The 23282-nt window shown below is 43.7% G+C and overlaps 1 long non-coding RNA gene across 1 annotated transcript in view; it reads left to right on the top strand.

The window, feature by feature from the left end:
• LOC108505535 overlaps positions 1-23282 on the top strand; it is a 32729-nt gene that overhangs the window by 2908 nt on the left and 6539 nt on the right. The window lies entirely within an intron of this gene.

Raw genomic sequence — 23282 nt, 5'->3', positions numbered from 1 at the left:
AGGTTTATTGCCCGTTAAAGGTTATTATGCATTATAACTACATGGTAAGAAAACAGAAGAGCTTGTGTTGATATTCACAGGGTTAAAAATGGCTTGCAGAATTAGAATTTGAGACTAAGTTTTATGGCAGTGAGGAAAAATCTATATGGCTAGAGACTAAGCATAGGTTTTTGGTCTCCAGATGTGTAAATAAGTTGCACCCTCAGTTTATCAGATTAATATCTCAATTTGGCATATGCATTTTGCTGATTTCATTCTGCATATTTTGCAAAACTTTAGGTAGTGCTGTAAAGCACAATACCCGTGAAAAATCAGGAGAGAAAATACTGACAACTTAATAAGCTTCAGAACAAGCTATGAAGAGTTAATAGCACAGACTGCACAAGACCTATCAGGAACAGCACCTAAGTTGCTCTGTTTGAGCTCTTCTACTGCTCAAGAAGTGCCTTAGTGCACACAAATGTATGTACTACTGCATTAGCTGCATGTGCTGGCAATCTCTCAAAAGCAAGGTGCCACAAGTGAAATGCAGGGATGTTTAGCTCCAGCCTCTAACCTTATCCAAAAAGGCGAGAGACTGTAGAATTAAAATGTGTCTTCTGTGCCTACCATGTGACTCTCATGCAAACTACTGGTACAGCTTTGCTGTGGGGCAATTGAAAACCTTTAATTTCCTCCTGCAGATGATGCCCCTGAGACAATTTACAGAGCAAGCATCTGCAGTTGTATTGGCTTGCTTTCAGCATTTTGAACCAAATCCTGTCATTCTTTAGCACACATCCTTTTTGTGCAGTACTGAAAGTGCAGTGTTTGGTGGCCTGAGGCAGAATTTCTAATTTGTCCAAAAAACATTAAGCATAAGCACCATATGATAATTAATCAGTGATCATTAAAGCAAGAGTTACCCATGATGTCTCTGATGTTTATTAAACCATTTTCTTGGCATTTTAATCACAATATTGTCATGGTAGGATTTCCCTTTATTTAAAACAAATGTTGTGCCTTACACAATGTTTTAGAGTGGGTTTTTTATCAAATTCCTGAGAGTCATTCCTAATGGTTCTCTTTCTCTCTTAATAGTTTAGCAAAATGATTGTGAAAGCAGTGCCATGATTAAAATAGTACCTAGATCAGGAACCTCATACATCTTAGATGCAAATGTTTGGGTTGGCTTAAGCTTTGGTACAGATATTAAGCAGCATTGCTACACTAGAACATTCACTCCTCAGAAAACGCAACAGGACTAAGGCTCACTGATTAAGAAGATGCAAAGTAGGAAAATAAAAGAAGGGGAGAAGAGGAACAAAACCTTCCACCTTATAGAGAAAAAGAAGGAACATCTATTTTCCAGAAGTGCAAACTCATGATTTAAAGCAAAGTGATTTTGAAGTCTATACTTACATCAAACCAAGAAGGGTTTGCTTTTTTTTATGAGGAAAATGAAGTGTTATCCTGCTGCATGTTTCAGTGTTTTGAACATTCTGATTCTGTGAATTTGAACATTCATTTTCAAGAGGCATATGAGGATTAGGTCCTAAGAATAGTGTTTTCTAGACCCAACTCCTGACTGGTGAAGACAGGGATTATTAAGATGTCTGTGGTGCATGGAACAAGAGCTGGGTTATTCAAAAGAACAGAGGGTAAACATATTTCTGTCCTGTCAGACTCTCAGATTTTCCTTTGAGAGGTTCAGTGTTCACTCAACAGAAAGCAAACACTGGTATGAGTTAATACCTCTTCATCACTAAGCCAAAGCAGTTGCTCTCCATCAAGGAATAAAACATAGCCACGAGACCAACTTTAGCTCATGACCTGTCATGGCATGCTGATACTCTTTAAGTTTCTAACATGGCATGGCATAGTAAGATGTTAACTACAGTGGCAAGCTAAGGGGAAGATTTAGATACATATCAAAACATATATATACTTTCTATGCATAAACTTTCACCTTTACCGATTCTTTTTTATTCCCAAGCCTTCTCTGATCTAGTTTTTCTTTACTCACTACAGCATCTGAATTTTACAGGCTAATCTCACATGTATGTCTCTCACATACGTCATACCAACCTCAGCACTTTTTGACATTATATTAGTATTACTTTACAGCGTAAAGCTTACACTTGGTTGCTACTCAAAGCAATCTTCCTGGGTAAGCCCAAGCACTGTAACCTTACAAAAATGCCATGAATTTAAGATGGATATTTTTCTAACAAGTAAAATCACTTTAATATTTTCTTGGTAAAGAGCTAGCTCTGCATATTCACAGTTCATTCACTTACATTGAATGATATGAGCCTTGCAAGCAGCTGGTTTCTTCTACTTGTACTTCTGCAGAGCTGAAAACCTTTTAAGGGCTGACACCTACAATGACCTCATTTCGAGAAACTCTGTTATTTCAGTCAGGTAATCTATATTCGTTGTGTGGTGGTTTTGACTGGGATAGAGTTAATTTTTCAAGCTGCACTTATCTGAATCCAGGAGTTTTCTTCACTTATACTCTTCCAGTTCTCTCCCCCATCCTGGGTGGAGCTTACTTGCCAACTGGGATTAAACCCATAAAATTCTTTTTGATTCCCAGTGTGGGGCTCGAAGGGTTCCAGATAATGGCAGATTGAAATGTGCTAGACTGAATTTACAGCTGTTCTTGCTGTTTAGCTATTAATTGACAGGCTCCTGTGCTTGCCATGGGGCTTGCTTGACTGACTGTATGATTGTAATGAGCCCAGTGCTCATTAGTGGCTGATTTTTACTTTCACTGCTCGCTGTAGTACTGTGCTTCTTGCTATCAGCAGGAACCACCCGAATTAGTGCAGGACAAGCCTTGCAAGGAGCAGTGCAAGTGCAGCAGTGACCAGCCCAAGCTGCCTTTGGTGCCCAGTAACTCCATGCAACACACCACCTCACTTATCCTGAGCTACCACCATAAAAGATGGAGCCTGAAGTCATGGACTAAATTAAGTCAGTGGATATTTGTAGACATTTTACATGCATTTGCATGCAGGGGTGGTCCACAGGCTATGGGAATGATATCTGTGTATCAAAGGATGGGAAGACAGCAGGATTGTTATGGAGGATGTGTCGCATAGTGTGGGACCTGACCATGATATAAATGGTATGGAATAAGTGGTAGAGAATGTGCTGATTTTGGCTGGGGTAGAGTACAGGGCTATGTTTTGGATTTGTACTGGAAACAGTGTTGATAATACTGGGATGTTTCAGTCACTGCTGAGCAGGGCTTACAGTAAAGTCAGGGTATGTTCTGCCCCTCACCCCACCCCAACAGTAAGGAGTCTGGGAGTGCACAATGAGTTGGGAGGACACATGGCCAGGACAGCTGACTCCAACTGACCAATCCCATATGGCATTGTGCTCAGCATATAAAGCCAGGAGAAGATGGAGGAAGGGGGGCATGTTTGGAGTAATGGCATTTGCCTCCCCAAGTCACCATTATGCATGGTGGAGTCTTGCTTTTCTGGAGATGGCTGCACACCTGCCAGCTATAGGAAGTAGTAGATTAATTCCTCGCTTTGCTTTGCTCACATGCATGGGGTTTGCTTTACTTATTCAACAGACTTTATCTCAACCCACAAGCTTTCTCACTTTTCCAATTCTCTGTCCAATCCAATGTGGGGGAAGTGAGTGAGTAGTTTTGCAGGACTTAGTTGCTGTCTGAGGTTAAACCATAACACATTGCCACACAAATCATTCCCCACAGTATTGCTCTCATGCTAAGATAAAGTGGCAGTTTCTAACAAGATCAGGAGAAAAGATATCAAACTACATAATCTCTTTTAGCTCAGGGGGCTGAGACTTTTTGTGAAGTGCTTACTTTAGTCCATTACTAGGACTAAATAACTTTGCTACTTGAAAACCTCAGCAGAAGAGTTCTTTGTACTTGACCCTTGCCACATACACATGCACAAAAAGATTATTTAAGCAAGAATGATTTAAGTAAATGTAAGTTACATAAAACTGACAGGTCATTCAAATTAAATGCTCATTCCCTAGTCTTAAAATTTGGTACAGTGATGAAATAACATTCATGTGATAAGGCAAATGTCAGTTTAATGTTAACAGAGACAATAGTCTTCTAGATAGTGTAGTTTATGTTACAGAACCAGGCTGTATATTTGTTTTTTGATAAAGAAACAGGTAAAATATACATAGTAATATCTGCTGCTCTGTTTGAAGAATCCCTTGATGCAAAGAGCTTATTTAAAATGATGTATTGTAAATCTGATATCTGTGGTTCTCAGCAGGATTTAGGGCTTCAAACACTGAAAACTCCACAGGGGTATTTTACTTCTCCAGTGTCTTCTTTTGATGAGCTTGTTGGTTGGCTTCTTAAAGAAAAAAAAAAAGAGGGTTAAATATAAGGTTTAGAAAATTTTAAACCCTAAAAGATAAACCAAGCAAGTGCTTCAATAGAGTAATATAGACATATGTTCAAAGAGAACGTGATAATGCTCTGGTTTTGCTTCAAGCTCAGCATTCTTCCTTTCTCACACTCGCAGTTGTATAAAGTAGCAAATACGGGAAAAATGTCAACATAGGCAGCTTTTCAACTCTGTTTCTTATAAAGTGCTTTCAGTTACACACTGGCAGCTCCTCTATGCTCTTCCAAAGGAGCCTAGAGATGCTTTTTCTCTGAATTTGGCTGGCAGGCACAGCAGATCCCATTCTGGCAGAAGGTATCAGAAGCAGTGGTTGTTCTGCTAGAAGGTACCTATGACTCCTGGGACCAGGAGTGGGTCTTGGCAGCCAGGTCTGCATGTGCCTTCCACCGCCTGCAGGCCTAGGGCTGGGCACTGGCCACCCCACACGTGGGTATGAAACTTGAAGGTGCAGTGGAGAACTCCAGGCTGGGGGCAAAGCCGGAGGAGCACAGGAGACCAACAATCCAGCCCGAGCTGTCGGCACTCTGGAGTGAAGCATGAGCTGAGCTGGGGGTTGTGGGAGCTTGCTTGTTCAGTGGGGCTGGATAAGGCTGCAACAAGGAAGATACTCGCTGTTCAACAGCTCAACATCTATGTTAGTGTGTGAGGGGGAAAGTGTTGGCAGCTTGTGCTTGCCCAGGGATTGCAGTCCTTTTGACCCTGCTTACACATCTCCTTGCCTCACTGGTGTGCCTCTCACCAGTCATCTAAGACAGCAGTCTCATTGCTATGCTGAGCCTTTGTCCCACCGCTCTTCCTCTTGCTCCGAACATGGTTTCCATGGGTAGGGTGCTCCTCCTGGACAGATAAGGTCCAGCTGCCGTTATGCTCTGCTGAATATACAAATGCCTCAGGTTTAATTCATCTGGTATTCTCTCTGATGTAGGGACATAATTTCTTTTATTTCTTTCTAAGTTGCATAAGAAGAAATGAAGTAAAACTTTGTGCTGCAATGGCTGGGGCATGAACTATGGGTGAGGAGGCAAGGCCCAGACAAACATTTTGTCTTCTGTCTTTTTAGTGGGAGGCAAAGTTGAGTTTTCCCCAGTCACAGTGTTGGAGCTTGGTCTGACCAAATGCAATGCTAACTTCAGTGGGCACTGGGTCCCCTGTGGAGCACCCCAGGTACTTTGTCACCCTCTGCAGGTGAGGACGAGCTGGGTTAGCTGATGACTCTGTCTAGGGTTGTCAGTCAGGATTTTGAGGGATATGCAGAGGAGGCCACAGACCAGGGCTCCCTGCAGCAGCCTCTGAATACCCTCTGAGCAGACCTGAGCTTACTGTCCTTCTGATGACAGCCTTGCACATCAGCTGGCACTGTTCCACCATACTGGGCAGTGGGGCATGGAGCTCTGGCTTTCGGCCCCGTGTGCAAGGACAAAAGGTCACAGCTGGGATCTACAGCATCCATTGGGCCAGGGAGAGGACAAGGAACCCTTGTCAGAAGGAGATTGAAGGAAAATTTTATGATTTTATTATTTTATTCAGCAAGAATCAAGAAATACTCACTTAAGTCACATGTGACCCTTGAAAATAGACTTGGTACCTTAATACTAAGTGCAGGAAGAAAGGCAATAGAATTGCAACTTAGTAAGTGTTTGATTTATAAGATTTCTTTATGGTAATATAATTATGTATCAGTACTAATATTAATAAGAAGTAGAAATGTCATTTTGTATTACTTGCAGTAACATAATTGGGAATTATGTCTCTAAAGTTATGTATTCATAAGGTAGTTAAGGTATTAGAAGCTTTTTAGATGCATGTTTTGCTTAACTGATAAACATCATTACTATCTCAGTCCACTAGCTCTCAAGCCTCCAGTCAAAAGGAAAAACGTTGGACTTGGGAAGTAGCTGTTTTCAGCCTTGGGAAGGACAGGAGGCAGAGAAACATGATTTAGACACACAGTAGACATTCCCTCTGCAAAAACAAAAAGGGCTTTTAGTAGGTTTAGGGAGCTGTAAAACCTTCACACATCCCTATGTGGTTTCTTAGGGCCTGTGGACACACATACACCATAACATAGAGAGAACAGAGGTGATAGGAGCTGCTCAGCACAGTTAAAGGGATGTGATAGGGACAGACAATGTCTCCAGTTCTGAAAGAGGGAACAATGCTGTGGTAGGGCCATACCTGCTCTTCTGCCTTTTTCTCCAACACAAAATAATAAAACTCTATGTCCAGGTGTGGAGTGGAGAGCACATGGGATGGTGGGTAAGCCAATATGTTTGCAGTGCTCCACAGACTGTGACCTTGGTATTTGACCAGCCATTTCCCCCTCCACTTCAATGGGAAATTCCTTTTCCATTCCCTCCCAGCACAAAGTCCCCTGCATCAGTCAGATTTTCTTTGGATGAACTTTTTTTTCTTTTAAATGAACCTGGTGAAGACAAAGACTGACATGCTGTTGCTCAGACAGCTAGCTGATGACACCTCCATCCTTGGAGTCATTGAACACTCAGTTGACCATGGCTGATGCCAGTCACACTCAGGTGTTGGAAGCCATCAAGGTAGTCTGGGGCGGGACTGAGTTCTTCAGCTTTATTCATCCATGGCTTAAGGCAGAGCTGCCACAGAGTGTTAAAGTGTCACAGATATTGCAGGATGTAGGTCAAGGTGTGCCAGGACAGGCTGACAGACTGGCAAATGGCTGAACCTTGCCCACCACTTATTTCCAGGCCTTTCTTTGTGACTAGGTGTGGATTGAGGAGGAGGAAGAAGAAGGGAGGATGGAAATTTATATAATCTGTCAGAATTCACCCAAGAGGAAACTAAATTCCTCAAATCTCACCCTAGACAGAAAAGTTTAGTTTTACTAATACATCAAAACTTCCACTTTTTGCTTTGTGATGTGTTCCCAGCAAAACATAAAGCCATAAATCACAGAGCACTGGGATGATTGATTTAACTTAATAAAGGGAGACGGTAGGAGGAGAAGGTAAATCATACAGATGAGCTACAAAAGCGATGTGCCAGCCTACATACAGAGACAAAACACACAACTTCCAGTTCTCTCTGCACCATTGCAGCTCAGTCCTGTTATTTACTACACTCCTATAATCACTGCTGCTCAAACATCCTGCTGATGCACACCAGTTTCTGCCAGTTTTTTGCTGAGAAGAAACCTTTCTGTTCTGTGGAGGAGAGAAAAATCTTAATGACGTTCCTAGTGCTCACTAGTGTAGGTCTCTGCTCAGTGTGTGACAGGTTGCATGGTGAACACAGCACCTATCCCAAAAGTCTTGTTGCTGAAGTCAGATGGAGACCACATGGAGATGATGTGGTCCTGGAGACCTGGTACCAGCAGCACCCATTTGTTTGCATGAGCTAATCAGAGTGGTCACCAGAGTTCCCTTCCTTGCAGCTGCTGCACCATCTCCAGCAGCAGCTAGGAATATAAACCTCTGTCTACAAACTCAGTCATCATCTTCTTAACTCCTCGAGGCTGACCGTCTACACCCAAAGCCCCAGAGCCCAGTTCTGGTACAACCCTCATGGCTGTGGCTTAGGCTGCAGTGGGTGCTATAGTTATCAGGAAGCCTTGGGACATCTGCAGAACAGAGCCAAGAAAGGCCACAAAGGTGACACTACAGGCACATAGGGTTGTTGAGGTGACATCACTACCAGCTCAAGGCTTTGAGAGAAAAGTCCCATTATGGAAAGGTATAAAACACTCAAGAAGCAAGCAGGGTGGTAAAATAAGGAAACTCAGCTCCATCAAGGATGTGCCCTGGGTCTGCAGAGATCAACTTTCCCCCTGAAGTGGTGCCTGTGCAGCAGCAAAGGTACTGGGTGCTGTATGGGAGTTAAGAGCTCCCTGTGCTTAAATGGGTAGCTCATTTAGCCCTAGCTATCCTGTCTGTGTTCGCTAGTAAATAGAAGCTTTGTGCTTCAGAGCTGCATGTGTCCCTTGCACCTCCTTGCAAATGCTGAAGGGTGCCCAAACAGAGTGACACCAGGGTGAGGCTCAGATCTCACTGGGACTTCTGTAATAAGCACCACAAACCAGATACAAACAAGGCTGCTCACGGGGGGAAAGACAGACTCTCCATCCACAGTGAAGTTTAGTATCTGAGTCATGCAGTAGGAGCCTAACCACAGCAGCTGGTGAACTGCATGGGTGAAAGTGCTCCAGGGGAAGCAGAAAAAGCATTTACAGTTTGCCAGGAGAGCACTAAAGTCAGGACTTATTAAGGTTGTTGGCAGTGGAAAGAAAGTTGCAGCTACATTGACTACTAAAAGCAGTAAAGGGAAGGCTTGGACAGAAAATCGTAGGCCTAGAAAAGGGAAAGATAGATTTTTAAGAGACTGAATTGCTGAAGGAATTGAAGCAGAAACACATACCTCTGCAGCAGAGGTCCTCATCCACACCGATGGGGGAGCAAGCCCAGGCAGGATGCGATAGATGGCTTACAAGAGCTAATATACAGCAGAAACTTGAGATCTGGATCCAGTTTGGCAACAATTCTGAGGACAATAGCAAGAGAGACTTAGCAGCATGGAGCTGAAGCTTTGTTTTGCCAGAGGATGACTAAGTCTTTGGAAGAGCTGTGCAGGCTGTGGCTGCAGTTCTCCAAGATGGATTCCAGGGCGATATTGATCCCTGGGCAGGGGAGGGAATTAGGTGGTCTGATCCTAGGCTCGTTCATATGCAGCCACCAAATTCTTCCTTCCTCTCTGATCTCTCCTTGGCAAAGGGCTGTACCCCTGCCCTCCGCATGTCCGCAGTCACTGCTGGCACAGAGCCACTGATGAAGAGATGCAGCAGCAGTTTGACCCAGATCTGTCAGAGCCTGGAGCAAGCCAGAGTTGTGTGATGTGTGATGGCTGTGAGTACCCTGTGTGGATACTGCTGTACAGGGGTGGTGGGACTCGCAGGAGCCCCAGAAACAGCTGTGAGTGATCATAACCCCACCACAGTGCTGTCAAACCTCATCCGAGTTTCAGCAGCACTGGGGGAAGAAGCTGTGGGAGAATACCAGGGTCTGCTACAGAGAACTGAAGAGGAACTGCTGCTCTCCCTAACCATGGTGCACTTGTTCAGTTTGGAAGAGAAAGCTGAGGAAGGACCAGAGGGGTTTTTTTTTAATCAAGAAAGCAGGTACTGAATACAATACTGAATGCAGATTTCATGCAGAAGGGACCAATACAGCAATCTAATGCTGAGATTCAAAATTAAACCTGCAAGGATGGATGGATTGGTACCAACTGCTAGGGCAATTACTGAACCTGTAAATCAACAGCGTTTGACTCAGCTCCAGCTTGAGAGAAAAGTCATTCAGGCAGAAAAATTTTACCAAACACAGATAGATAGATAGATAGATAGATAGATAGATAGATAGATAGATAGATAGATAGATGATAGATAGATAGATAGATAGATNGATAGATAGATAGATAGATAGATGATAGATAGATAGATAGATAGATAGATAGATAGATAGATAGATAGATAGATAGATAGATAGAAAATGTAAAGAGAAAGAAAAGGCTCTGTGAAACAGTCCAAGCAGTAGCAATGCCACTAATGGTTTGCTCCACAGAAAAGAAGGTTAATGGAGAAAACCAGTGAGGCAAAGGCCAGAAATTTTGCTAGAGTATTGGAGATGAAGACAGAAGAGGGAATTCCAGCAGATCATAGAGCTGAGGACTGAAGGAAAAAACATAAATGCTGGCAGATAAGCAACCTTTATTGCCTTTTAAGAACAACCTGAATTAAGTAAACCACAAGAGCTGGAAAAGGAACAAGCTGTAAAGCCCGACCCAAAAAAAATACCTGATTCTGCCTGTAGGGATGCCCACCAGCTCAAATCCTCCAGCTACTCCTACCCAGACCCATCCATACTTTATTAGGAGCAACCAACAATTGAAGTGCTGATCACAACAAATTGAATAGTCCCAAAGAAGATATATGTCATCAATCTCACCAATCTTAGTTCAAGCTTTGGGAAAATGCATTCACTGTGGCTGGAAAAAGTATTTCAAATGGAACATGTCACTGCACCAACATTGCTGTCTCCACACCTTTCTAATTTGGGCCAGTCATGATGCTGGGAACCTCACCTCCAAAATCCAAGATGCCACTAAGGTTACAGTTAGCATTAGGTTTAGAGTTCAGAGAACTACAAAGCCTCCAGCTCTGGGGACACTGGGGCTGGAAGAGGAACGTCAGAAGGAGCACAGTATGGCACCAACACTGCCACTAAGGCTTTTTTACCAGTGGAAAAAATGGAACTGATGGATATCAAGCAAACCTGCTCCAGCATGGGCTCCTCTATCCACAGGACCACAGGTGCTGCCAGCAGCCTGCTCAAGTGTGGATTTCCCATGAAGTCACAGCATCCTTTAGGGATCCATCTGCTCCAACGTGGGATCCTCCGTAGGCTGCAGGTGAATATCTGCTCCACCATAGACCTCCAAGGACTTCAGAAGCACAGCTGACTCAACATGGTCTGCATCACGGGCTGTAGGTGAATGTCTGCTCTGGCACCTGGAACACCTCCTCCCCCTTCTTCTTCATAGACCTTGGTATCTGCAGGGATGTTTCTCTCACATTTTCTCACTCGTCTCTTCAGCTGCAGTTGCACAGTTTTTTCCTCCCTTCTTAGATACATTATCCCAGAGGCACTACTACCATTGCTGATGGGCTCACCCTTGGGTACGTCTCACATTGGCTCTGTTTGATATGAGGGAAGCTTCCGGCAGCTTCTCACAGAAGCCAACCCTGTAGGCTCCCCACTGCAAAACCTTGCCACACAAACCCATTACAAAGGTGACACGGTGGCAGAGGCAGGGTGTTGACATGGCATCACTACCAGCTACAAGGTTTGGGGGTACCCCAACATGGAATGGTGCAGAGTTGTGTATGTCCTGCTCACAGTCTGTCTTTGCATGCGCCAAGTGCTGCCCAAACAGGGTGAGCCAGGGGGCTAGTAACAGCAGCCAGCAGAAGTGACAGACAGGCTGAGGTCATTCTCATTGAAGCCTGGGTCCTCTGCCCTTTACAGCACTCTAGAACTGGTCTGAGAGTGCGTTGCTGGGGGAAACCCTTACACCACGATTCAGCCTTGACTTGCACTGGTCTTTGAACCTACAGAGAAAAGGAGGAGTTACATATATTGTTTGAATTAGGAGATAATTCTGGAATTTTTTTTGAGAAGTTTCCAAAAAATGTGCCATTTCTGCCTCTACACATGGTGTTTGCTTTGCCTCTATCCAGCATAATCTCTTTAAGCATGTATATGGGCACATATTTGGGCATATACAAAGGTGTGTTATACACATCCTGCTGTAACATGAAGAAAGGACACTATCCAGTGAGCCATGGTGTTCATTTACACAATAGTGGCCAATATGTTAGCAGATTCATACTTTCGTGTGTCTGGGAACTATCCACAGAAGTCATTTTAATTTGCCTTTGCATGGGAGGCTTTCAAAAGCCCTGATATTATCCCTGCTTGTCACTGCACTGTCAGAAGGCTGCTCACAGCTGCTCTCACTCTGCCAAAGGCTGTCCTGTCTTAGGCCTGGTCTTGTACTTTCTTCTTCAATATGGTGTTTGAATCACTTCTTGTATCAAAGTGGGGCAAAAAACTTCTGTGCCAGGTGCTTCGATCTTTCTAGACTTCTCAGACCTTATACCCATTGTGAATGCATAGCCTGGAGGTAATGCCGAGATGCTGCAGCCCAGGAGGAACCAAGGGGGTTCACACAGATTTGGCCCCCGCATGCTCCCATCCTCCCTGCCCCGAATGACATGTGGCTAGAAGGAAAACAAAGGAATTTGAAGATGGCCAATTCAGGAACTTTGGAAAGGTTTTTCATTCTGCTCATTTATTTCTGTAACAATGGCTCCAGAGATCTCAGATTTGCTCTGTGAGCCCTGGTAGCACACAGGTAGGGACAGCCCCCGCCCGCAACAGTCCATGATGTAAGGAGACAAGACAAATTACAGACGACAAGGAAATGTGATTATCCAAATTTTGCAAATAGGGAATTGAAGCTGCTTGGATACATGTAGGGCAAAATTTCTCAAAAGATCTAGCATCCATATTCTGATGGTCAAGTGTCTGATCCAATACATGCTCCAAAATGCTTCCCTGAAATTACTTGCTAAAGGTTACAAAGAAAGTTTGCAACAGCAGTAGGTAGTTGTCCCCTACTCCTGGGTCATGGCACTTAGACCACAAGGCTACCCTCCCTTATGGGGAATGGCCTCTCTGCACCACTTATATCCAGCTGAGCACAAATAATTTGTATTCACATTCTAAATGGCCACTAAAAAGGGGAGTGAATACCAAAGCAAAAGAACAATTTTTGTTTGAACTAGCACCAATGAATACCTCTTTGCAGAATTTGCCAAGCTCTACTATTGATTAACAAAAATTAAATGATAACATTCAGTTCACATTTATTCAGCTACGGTTGCTGGAGTGTTTCTAAGTGGGCAAATGTCCCTGTGATCGTGTCATTTGGCTCTCATAATGCCGCAGGCTGAACAAGGGTATAAATATGCAAAAGCTGCTCCATTTCACTGTTGCATGGATACAAAGCAGATGGATAGATGAACAAAACTCCTTCTTAGAAAGCAAGTGCCCCTGTCAATACAGACTGCACCCATCTGTCTCAGTTCTGCACCCGGCTTGGGGAAAAAGAAGGTGAGCATCATGTTTAAACCCTATCCACTTTTTCTGTACAGGATTAACAGCTTGGTGCACTATTTCCCTTTCTGCAGTGGCACATTCTGAGTCTCACTGGACAATGATCTCCTCTGGAGCACGGAAAGACACTTTGCCCCCTGTTGCGTCCATCCCCCTTCTAAAAAAAATGAGTACAGCCAACATTTGTGCCATGTCACCACCATGGACCACATCCACAGGGAGGTGTCTGTATCAAGTCTGCACCATCCAGCCACCTTGTGAGGGTCCAGCAGTCTCTTCCACTAGATGCTGACAGCATTGTTGGTCCAGTCATTGACCATCCCTGTTCAAGCAGTGGGGCCAGACCTTCCTCTAAACGCCTACTGCCCAAAGCACCCATCCACAAATGGCAGCAGAGACCAGAACTTGGTGCTCAGAACAGTGCCCCACTGGCAAGTGACTGGAGATTGTCTGGGTTGTGTTTCCCCACTGCTGAATTGACTCACACTGACTCTCACTGCTGTGTGAGCAGCAGAACCAGCATGTCCCAGCATCCAGTATTTCCCTCTCAATCCCAGCCACCCAAGCTGGGTTCTTTGGTGTCTGATTAGACAGGACCTCCTTGTTTTTTCCCTCCATGAGAAACCAAGCTTCTCCAACTATTTCCACAATAAATGTTCTGACATTTCAGATTATTTGATTATTTGATATATCCACTCTCCTGTCCAGTGTGGTTGAAACCAGTGGGAGAAGAATAGAGGGAGACCGCAATGTCAATCTCATAAACCTCACTATTTGAGAAAATAAAGCCAAGAAACAGTGAATAGTCTGTCTGAATAGACAGTCAAAACCAGTTATAGTCTTGGTGTGGATTCATTGACCTTATCTCCTACACCTCCTCTCCCCATCCTGTGTTGAAAAGAAAACACAAGCAAAACCAGTAAAATGACACCCCCCCTCCCAAAAAGCCAAATGCATTCTGAAAATACAGAAATTTGGCCAAGATAGATGATGAATTTTTTTCACTGTAGATCCCATACTAATGCAGGTCACGGCTCTGATGGAATAATCAGGATGAGCAACCTGAGAGAACTGCCAGCAGGAACCAGAGCAGGGTATGCTCAGCTCCAAAATTCAGGCGCTGCCTCTCCAGCAATCAGCAGGAACTCAGGGCAAGTATTCAGCTAGGTTTCAGCTCTAAGCACATGCTCCCTGGTCTGGGTGTCTTCCCAGGGTGGCATCCCCCATCCTGCAGATCTGACTGAGAATGACTTAATGAAGCTTGTTCACAAAACTGTAATGCCCAAGAAAAGGAGTGAGCATGAAGTTATTTTTTCCACCAAGGCCAAGTGCCACTTTTGGGAAAAAAATAATGGACCTTCTTGTGTAGTTCTCACTTTCAGTAAAAAATTTAGAAAAATAAATCTTCTGCTTTGACTGTTTATTTACTAATGTTTATAGAATCACAGAATCATTAAGGTTGGAAAAGACCGCCAGGATGATCGAGGCTAACCTTTGACCAAATACCACCATGCCCACCAAACCATATCACGAAGTGCCACATCCACTAGCTTTTTGAACATTTCCAGCAGTGGAGACACAACCACTTCACTGGGAAGCCTGTTCCAACGCTTAACCACTCTTTGAATGAAGAAATTTTTCCTAATATCCAGCCTGAACCTCCCTTGGCACAATGTGAGGCCATTTCCTCTTGTTCCTATCACTAGTTGCCTGGGAGAAGAGGCTGACCCCCACCTGCCTACAACCTCCTTTCAGGTAGTTGCAGAGAGTGATAAGGTGCCCCCTGGGCCTCTTTTCCTCCAGGCTACACAACCCCATCTCCCTCAGCTGCTCCCCATATGACTAAATCTCTAAACCCTTCCCCAGCTCTGTTGTCCTTCTTTGGACACACTCCAGCACCTCAACATCTTTCTTGTAGTGAGGGGCCCAAAACTGAACAAGGGATTCAAGGAGTGGCCTCACCAGTGCTGAGTACAGGAGGGTGGTCATTGCCCTGGTCCTGTTGGCCACACTATTGCTGATACAGGTCAGGATGTCATTGGCCTTCTTGGCCACCTGGGCACACTGCTGGTTCATGTTCAGCAGCTGTCGACCAGCACCCCAGGTCCATTTCCTCTGGGCAGCATTCCAGCCACTCTTCAAGCAGCCTGTAGCACTGTATGGGATTGTTGCGACCCAAGGGCAGGACCCGGAACTTGACCTTGTTGAGCCTAATACAATTGGCCTTGACCCATCAATCCAGATCCCTCTAGAGCCTTCCTACCCTCCTTGATGTTGATCAACACTCCTACCCAACTTGATGTTGACTGCAAACTAACTGAGGGTACACTAAATTCTCTAGTCTAGATCATCTATAAAGATATTAAAAAGGACTGGTCCCAGTACTGAGCACTGGGGAGCACCACTTGTGACTCGCCACCACTCATTTGGTTTCCTTCCTTGCCTACAAGCAAACATTGTAAGTTCTGGTTCTTAACTCACAGAGCACTTGCTGACACCACACAGACCATCAGAGATCCAGGACCCACAGCTGTGAAATGCTGAGTTAACTACGCGGGTGCTTCCCCTCTTACAAGGTAAAGGAGATTGCACCTGGGAGCTGGCTTGCCTGAAACCTGTCATCAAGACTCAAATCACTCCAAGGCAGGTAATTAATTGCAGCTCATTCCCAAAGGCAGGTCATCATTATCATATTCTAGAGTTACAGTTTTCCCTTAATCATCTTTTCTGCAGAAGATGTGGGGAACTCGTGTGGAATAAGCACTTTCTTTCAGCAACTACTGGCTTCAGTTTAAAGCAATGAATGCTCAAATCACTGGTATTGAGCTGTTTATGAACAGACAGTAAGGCATGAGAGATGTTACTATAATAAATATTCAGCAAGTGCCTGTAGAATAAGAGCATAAATATATAAAATTTCTCTGCTTCATGGTTATATTAGAAGGCACAGTGTAACACAAATCCTTTTCTTTATATTGCTTCTGAGGGGATTTCTTTCTTAAAAGAAAAAAGTTTAGGCTTCAGAACCAGACATCTGCCATGCCTGACATCACATAGATCTCTGCAGAGCTCACCTTTTTCTTCCTAAGCATTAATAATGTGGAAACTACTGAAGGGCAAATGTGCTTTCAGTGAATAGGGAGTGCCATGGCTGTGTAATGCTGCAGACAGCTACAGATGTGGTCTTTCTCTCTGGGTTTCTTTTCCCTCTCCCTGCCTCATATATCTTTGTTATGCGGAATAATCACAACCGTTTCTGTTTCTCATACCTCTATAAACTTAAGCATATGCGACTATTCCAAATCATTCTGTGAAATGTGAGGGAAGAGGTAAATCCCAGCCCCTCTGTGGGCACAGGGGAGGAGAGTGGGACTGAGCAGGGCACCTTGGTCTGCACAACATGGCCCAGTTCTTTTGCAATTCGCTCTCATCTGCTTGCACTCATCACTGTTCAGTCACTGCACTCTCAAAGAACTATTTGTAACCCTGAACTCCTGCGAGGGGGCAAAATCACTGGCAGTATTACTTCTCCAGCAGGGAGCACTTTGTGCTCTTAAGTCCAACTGATCTCAAAAATTAACTAAGACTTTCCTCTACCTACTGCTTGTGTTAACAGAAGCGTTAACCGACCTTGCGTCTTTTCTTCAGAAATTCAACTATTACTCACTTTAAATGTCCCTGCAACATGCATTTGCTGTCTTTCTAGAAATCTTGCTTATATGGAATAGCACTACTGCTATGAACTCTGCAGAGCCAGGAAATATCAATTTAATTTAAACTGTTTCATTTCTACCCTTGGTGGGGTCATTTTATGATCAGCAAATATGTTTTTCTGCTTCTTAAAATATGGTTTCAGGAATGCAGTCAGTGTTCAAAACCATAATTTGACAGCTGGACCCTGCAGTGTAGTCTTCCTTTTCCAAAGCTGTCAGAAAATGTCCTGTAATGCTAAGGAAGGGAGATGTAACAATTGAAATGTGCCCATGCTGCAGACAGATGTGTCAGTACTTCAGAGAAGCAGCTGGTCAGTTTTTTGATGCTTATGCCAGTAATATGATTCCCAAAAACCATACATCATCAAGGGAGAATTTTGTTGTTTTAAAATGCAGACATAGAGCAAAACTAGAATCACAAAATAATTTAGACTGCAGTGCATCTCTGCTAGTCATGTAGTCCAGTGTCCGCTCAAAGCAGAGACAACTTCAAAATAGCATTAGGTGGCTCAGGGCTTTCCAAGTTTGATTTTTCAGTGAATAATTCCTGTCTCTTCTGTCCTCTGACCCTGAAATTACTATTCCACATCTTGCCTGATGTCTCTGCAGGCACAGAAGCACTGCATAGGTCTATGGACTTCAGCACTCTCCCTCCCCTCCATCTGCAGCATCTGCATTGGCACATCTCAACAATTTCATCTCCTTTCCCTTTCCCTCCCTTTCTCCCTCTCCATCTTCTCTCTTCTCCATGCTTTCTGGGGAATAAAGGGAGCTTAAAAACCTGAGAAAAACACTGTCTGAGGCTGAGGTGAGTAGGGAGTAGCACTAGAGATCCACAAGGGGAAAAAAAAAAAAAAAGGACAAAAAAACCAAAAAAGACAGCCTATATGAAAGGATACACCGGGACAGGAGTTCCTCCGGCTGTCAGCAGTACTCACACAGCCCGCTAGACGGTGCCGTCCTAAAGGCCTAAAACGCCCTGTTCGTCTCCAGCTCTGCTTTTTTTTTTCCTGGAAAATGTCCTTCACGTGCACAGGGGAGCCGCCGCTGTGCTGCGGCAGCAGCGCCCAGATCCGCACGTGGATCCACCTTGCCAGCCCTCTGCCTGGAGATCCCTAGCTGGACACCCACCCATGAGACCTCTCCAGTCACAGGAACCACTGCAGAAATGTCATTGCAGGCCCAGGAATCCCGGGGTGCCCCAGCAGCAACACCAGTCCCATGCAACAGCGTACGGATGCAGCCAGTGCACGCATCCTTGCAGAGAGGAAAATCACACAAAAATCCCAACCAGATGAGCAAAATTTCCAAGAAAGTGCTGATGTATTTCCTCACCCAGGAATCAGTCCAGCACAATCAGTCCCAAAGCTGGCAGACCAAAAATCCCTTAGAGAGTGCAGAGCTCAGCCCTTTGTACAGTCCAGCCCTTGACCCAGGGGAAGCCAGTACCTGCAGCTCCAGGAAATAACCAACTTGTCCATTTGCTATGTACCTCCTGGCATCTTATTCCATCTCTCCCTTGATAAGTGAAATGAAGGGCTCTCCCTCCTCATATAGGGTTTTGCTCCAGGGTAAGGAAAGGGTTTCACATCATCCTGACAGCATCTCAGAGCTGCAAGCACATGAAACATTCTTATCAGCCACTTCATGTCAGGTATTTCCCACTTCACACCAAACAGGCATGGTAAGACAAAACACAACCCTGCCCAAATTAAGGCCCTCTGCTCCCTTCTCTCTGAACCAGGCTGTTTGGAGGGACTGTGTTTGCCGGGATGTATCCCATTTCTTTTTCCATGGCAAGTGGCTGTGCCACCACCACAAGGCATCCCAAGAAATGTGCTGCCCTAGGAAGGCCTCACATAGCCAGACAGCACACCTGAGGAGGAAAATGAAAGGGTTAGTAACCCAAATTGGTACTTCCATGAGGCACAGGTAATTTCTAGACCCTCGGAAGATGCACTATCATTGCTGCCAGTGAAATCTCCCAGAGCAGGAATTAGGGAGTCATTTCCAAGGAAATGCTGCAGTTTACTCATTGGATCATCTCTTTTTGCTCTTATTTTGCACTCTAAGGAAATATATATTGTTCACAGAAAGCTTAATCAAGTTACATTATATTTGTATGCTTTTACATGGAGTGAAGGTACTTTCTTGCATTTTAAAAGTGTGCAATTCCCAGAAATAACTATTATGCTCTATACCGCATGCCCATCCCAGTTACAGTGACTTATTGTCTTATCCTAAACTCCTAGGTATTTGGTTGCTTTTTCGTTTGATTGTTTATTTTTAACATGCCACAAGAAAACAGAGGTGGAAACACAATGACCCAATGAGTTAGAACGTGGGGTTCAATCTCCATATCAAATCTTCACAGTACTTTCAAGAGAAAACATCTTTTAAGAATTTTCCAGTCCAGATTAAAGTGTCACCCCATGTCTGAGGAGGAGCCAGCACAGCCCAGAGCTTTTGCTCAGACAAGGCACAGCAACCTAACACAGTTCCCAGATGAGGCACTGACAAGGCTCTTTCCTGACTTCAGCCAATGTGTTCCTCTTGCTTTCCCATTCTTTCCCTCTAATTTTCCTTGGCCTTGGAGCAGCCAAACCAGGATATTCCAAGATGCTGTGCAAAGCAACTCTACAAGGAATGGCATTACAGGGCACGTGGCTCTCAAGGTAGAGGAGGAAGAAAACCTTTTTGCTTAGTCGAGGAGCTACCAGTTCACATCCACTTGGAAAGACAATTGAAAGTGAACTTGGATTTTACCCCAAGTTCTGCCATAGTAGTGAGCTCAGAGACCATAAATAGGAGACCACCTCATCATCAGCCCCAAATCTGCTTTTCAGGGAAACCATTTTGCAAATTGGGTCATACTCACTAATAGTCTGGTGATGGCCAACACTGAGCTATTGCAAATGAAGCGTTCACCAAAAGCAGTTCAGCCAGTGCTACTGCCAGGTCCAAACGGAAGATCAGAGCCTGAGGCTTTGTCTAAAATCAAAACTTTCTGTAATTTAGTGGAATTCAATTAACAAACCAAATTAATTAAACTAGTGCAAATGCCTGAGCAGGCCATCTAAAGCTGTTGTGCCTTAAGGCTTATTTACAGACAGTTTTGTGCTGCATTGACCATTCCTGTATAGCTTCCTTATAGCAATGCAACTCATCTGAGGAGAGACCTCATTATATCACACCAGGGGATGCCCTGATTTAGCTAGTGATTTCCAAACACAGCTAATGAAAACAATACAAGCACTGTGTGTGTGAAGTCAAACAACTACCCAATTGATTTAAGCTAAACTAGGTTTAGACAAAGTTAAGCTGTCCCTACAATATTGTGTTAGTCGTAAATCACTGCATATGCTTTCACCTTCTCCAGCCAAGAAACAAATGGTCTCATTAGCAAGTAAGACTGCAGGACAAGATGTGCGTTAGCTCTGAGCTGCCATGAGTAGGCTCTGAACACAGCTAATGCGTTAGCTTAAGAGGAGTGTCATCAGTGCAATGTGTTTACAGCACAAGCATACTGAGAACAAGGCCAGTTCTGTATGTCTCCTGATTTTAAATAATCCATGTACTCAAACCACTTGCAGTTCATTGCTGAAAGGCTTTATCGTCAAGCAGCAGCAGCTCTTATCTTTCCTCCCCTGGGGCATCACTTCATCATCACACGCTAACAGCCATAAGCCACCTCATCCAGCACAACCAGGTAGGAAGATTAATATAGAACCATGTCTGCTTTAATGTATTCAGCTTCTCACAGTACAGCCACAAACTAAATGATCCTGAGGGGTTTTGGCACCAAAGCTATGAGATTGTCTTAACCGTCACATGACTGCATGCTCCAAGGAGAGGCCTGCCTACAGTGAAGGGCTGCATAGCCGTGCTGCTTCTGGAGAAATTGGGAACTACGTAACATCTGTGTCTGTGGAATAGTTTGTTGACTTTTGCTTACTTAACCTGAGTACCGGAGATCAGGCCTTTGCTCCTGGCTCTGTCACCAGCCTAATGGTATCGTCCTAATCCCCTCCTGTGACTTGGCTTTTCTTCTGCCTTTGTCTCTCCTGTCCGTGGAAGTCACAAATGTTTTGGGGCAGGAACCAACACTTCATCCTAAGAGGTTTTCAAGCCTAAGATGAATGAAGCCCTGAGCAGCCAGGTCTGACCTCAGAGTCAACCTGCTGTGAGCAGGAGATTGGAGCATAGACCTCCCAAGATCCCTCCCAACCTGACTTATCCCATGGTGCTGTGATTCACAGCAAATAGCATATGGAGTCAGTGTGGGTTTGGGAGAAAGGGGATAGAAAAGGCTTCAAAGAAAAAATTTTTTGGTTGCCAGATCATCCTTATCATCCCAGATCATCAAATTAAATGGGAAAGTCTATCCGGACATTCAACAAAGTGTTTACCTCATGGAGTGCTTTGGGAAGCAATAGTAAATGAGCAACAAATTCTGTCTTCTGCGATTTCAGGCCAAGACTTTTAACCTTTAGTGTTAGAGTTTTAACTTGTCTGTACAAAACCAGAAAAACTAAACTACAGCTGCTTCAGCTACGAGTAGCTTAGACCATGGAAGTTTGAAATTAGACCAGTATAAATTAAACCATTGTGAAGGTCCAAGGTCACCTCCTGTATACAGCCTCCTTCTTAACATGATCAATTCATTTCCTCTGAAGACTCAGAAGAATAGTATCGGTAACCACAGCAACACTGAAACGTAAGTATAATTTTTAGCTCTGTGATGTAGGCTGCACAAAATAAGAGAACACATTTTAAAAGTTCTCATCACAACCTACTTTATTTTTTTATGGGTTTATTTTAATAACAAAACATGTATCTGGGATTTTTTAAATAATTCTTAACATTTTCATTGGCAGATGACTGGTATGCATTCATTGTAGGTCACACTGAGGAAGTCAATGAAGCTTCAGCTTTTCTGCCTCCCACTGCATTCTTCTCAGCACTGAGGAGATAAATTTGGTCCCTGCCCTCATCTTTTCTGGACCCAAAGCAGAATTTGAAACCCCTGTTGCAAATTGTGGAAGAGACCCAAACAGTATTTCTGCATCGCACCACCGAACCCAATGGGTCTCAAATATCTAAATCAGTGGCTTCCTGCCACTCCTCCTGCAGCTGGAGAGCAGCCTAGGTCCATGCATGAGTGCTTGTCCATGCATGCAGTGGGCCCTGTGGCATCAGGATATGTTCAATGAGACCTCAGCACCGGGTGCTGTACTCTGCAGTGTTAGTTTTATGATTGGACTTGTTGATCTTAAAGGTCTTTTGCAACCTAAATGAGTCTATGGATTCTATGGAAGGTTTCTTTTTTAGACAAATACATTAAAAAAAAGATAAATAAAATAAATACTGGTCTTCACAGTGCAGAATCACTTTCACTGAAAGACTTGAATAGGACCAAAACTGGAAAAGAAGAAATTGAATGAAATCCTGTGAGGTCCTTACGTACTACTGCTTTTATGCAACTAAGAGATATTTATTTATCACATGTCACTCTAGAAGGAAATGCTATTACATGAAAGTACAGCTATGACCTTCCTCAAAATACTTATCTGATACTTTCTCACTTCCAGCAAGAGATTTAATAGCTCCCACAAAGATTCAAAAGTCTTTGAATATCTCTGTATCCATGTCTTCATTTTTACCTATTTTTAAATGAGTAATTAATCCATGAGCAAGTGTGTTCTTTAATCCTTCTTACCTTTGAAAAGTCTTTAGTGTTGGATCTTCCTGAAAGCCTTCTGAAAACCCAAGTACATGAATCAGATTGCCTTAACTCCAATGCTAATTTGGTAAGGATGGCCTTACTTCAATCTTGAACCACAGCAGTTTGATGGTGGGTTTTTTTGTTGGTCTTCCTAAAGATGCTGTTGAGATGGATCATGCATTTGTTCAAATCTGCAGTATTTTCAGGCAATTCTTATGTCACCTGTGAACACTCCACCCTTTCGTCTGTTTCCTTTCAAATACATATTTATATTGTTGTTTGTTGATTTTGGTTGTTTTAGGGTTTTTTTTAATTGAATACTGTGGCTTTGACAGTAAGATTTTTAAACGAAGGCCTGAGCTCAGCTCCAGATTCAGTGGAGAGATGCTGCTCCACCTGCCTTTTCTGTGAATAGCTCCTCTATGGTGCAGTCTACAAATGTATTCCAGGCATTGCCTTGCAATCATACTGCAGGTACTAAATATATATAAAGCAACTTGCACATTTCATTCTTATTGGGTTTTCTGCATCATTGTAGTCATTCTATCCATCCATCCTGGGCTATAGCATAGTCTTAACACTGCATTTTTGCTATTGAGAGCTGGAGTTTTTATAAGTGGTGACTTTGTGTTTTGAGTAAACCACTTAAACTATTTATCTGATTAGACTGCATGTCTTCTTTAACATACAGTAGCACTATCAGAGTTGGGCAGCCACTCTTTTTTTTTCTTTTTTGTAATTTTTT

Source organism: Lepidothrix coronata, unplaced genomic scaffold (genome assembly GCF_001604755.1).
Source record: "Lepidothrix coronata isolate B3197 unplaced genomic scaffold, Lepidothrix_coronata-1.0 Scaffold194, whole genome shotgun sequence".
NCBI lineage: Eukaryota > Metazoa > Chordata > Aves > Passeriformes > Pipridae > Lepidothrix > Lepidothrix coronata.
This window is presented reverse-complemented; position numbering and strand designations above follow the sequence as displayed.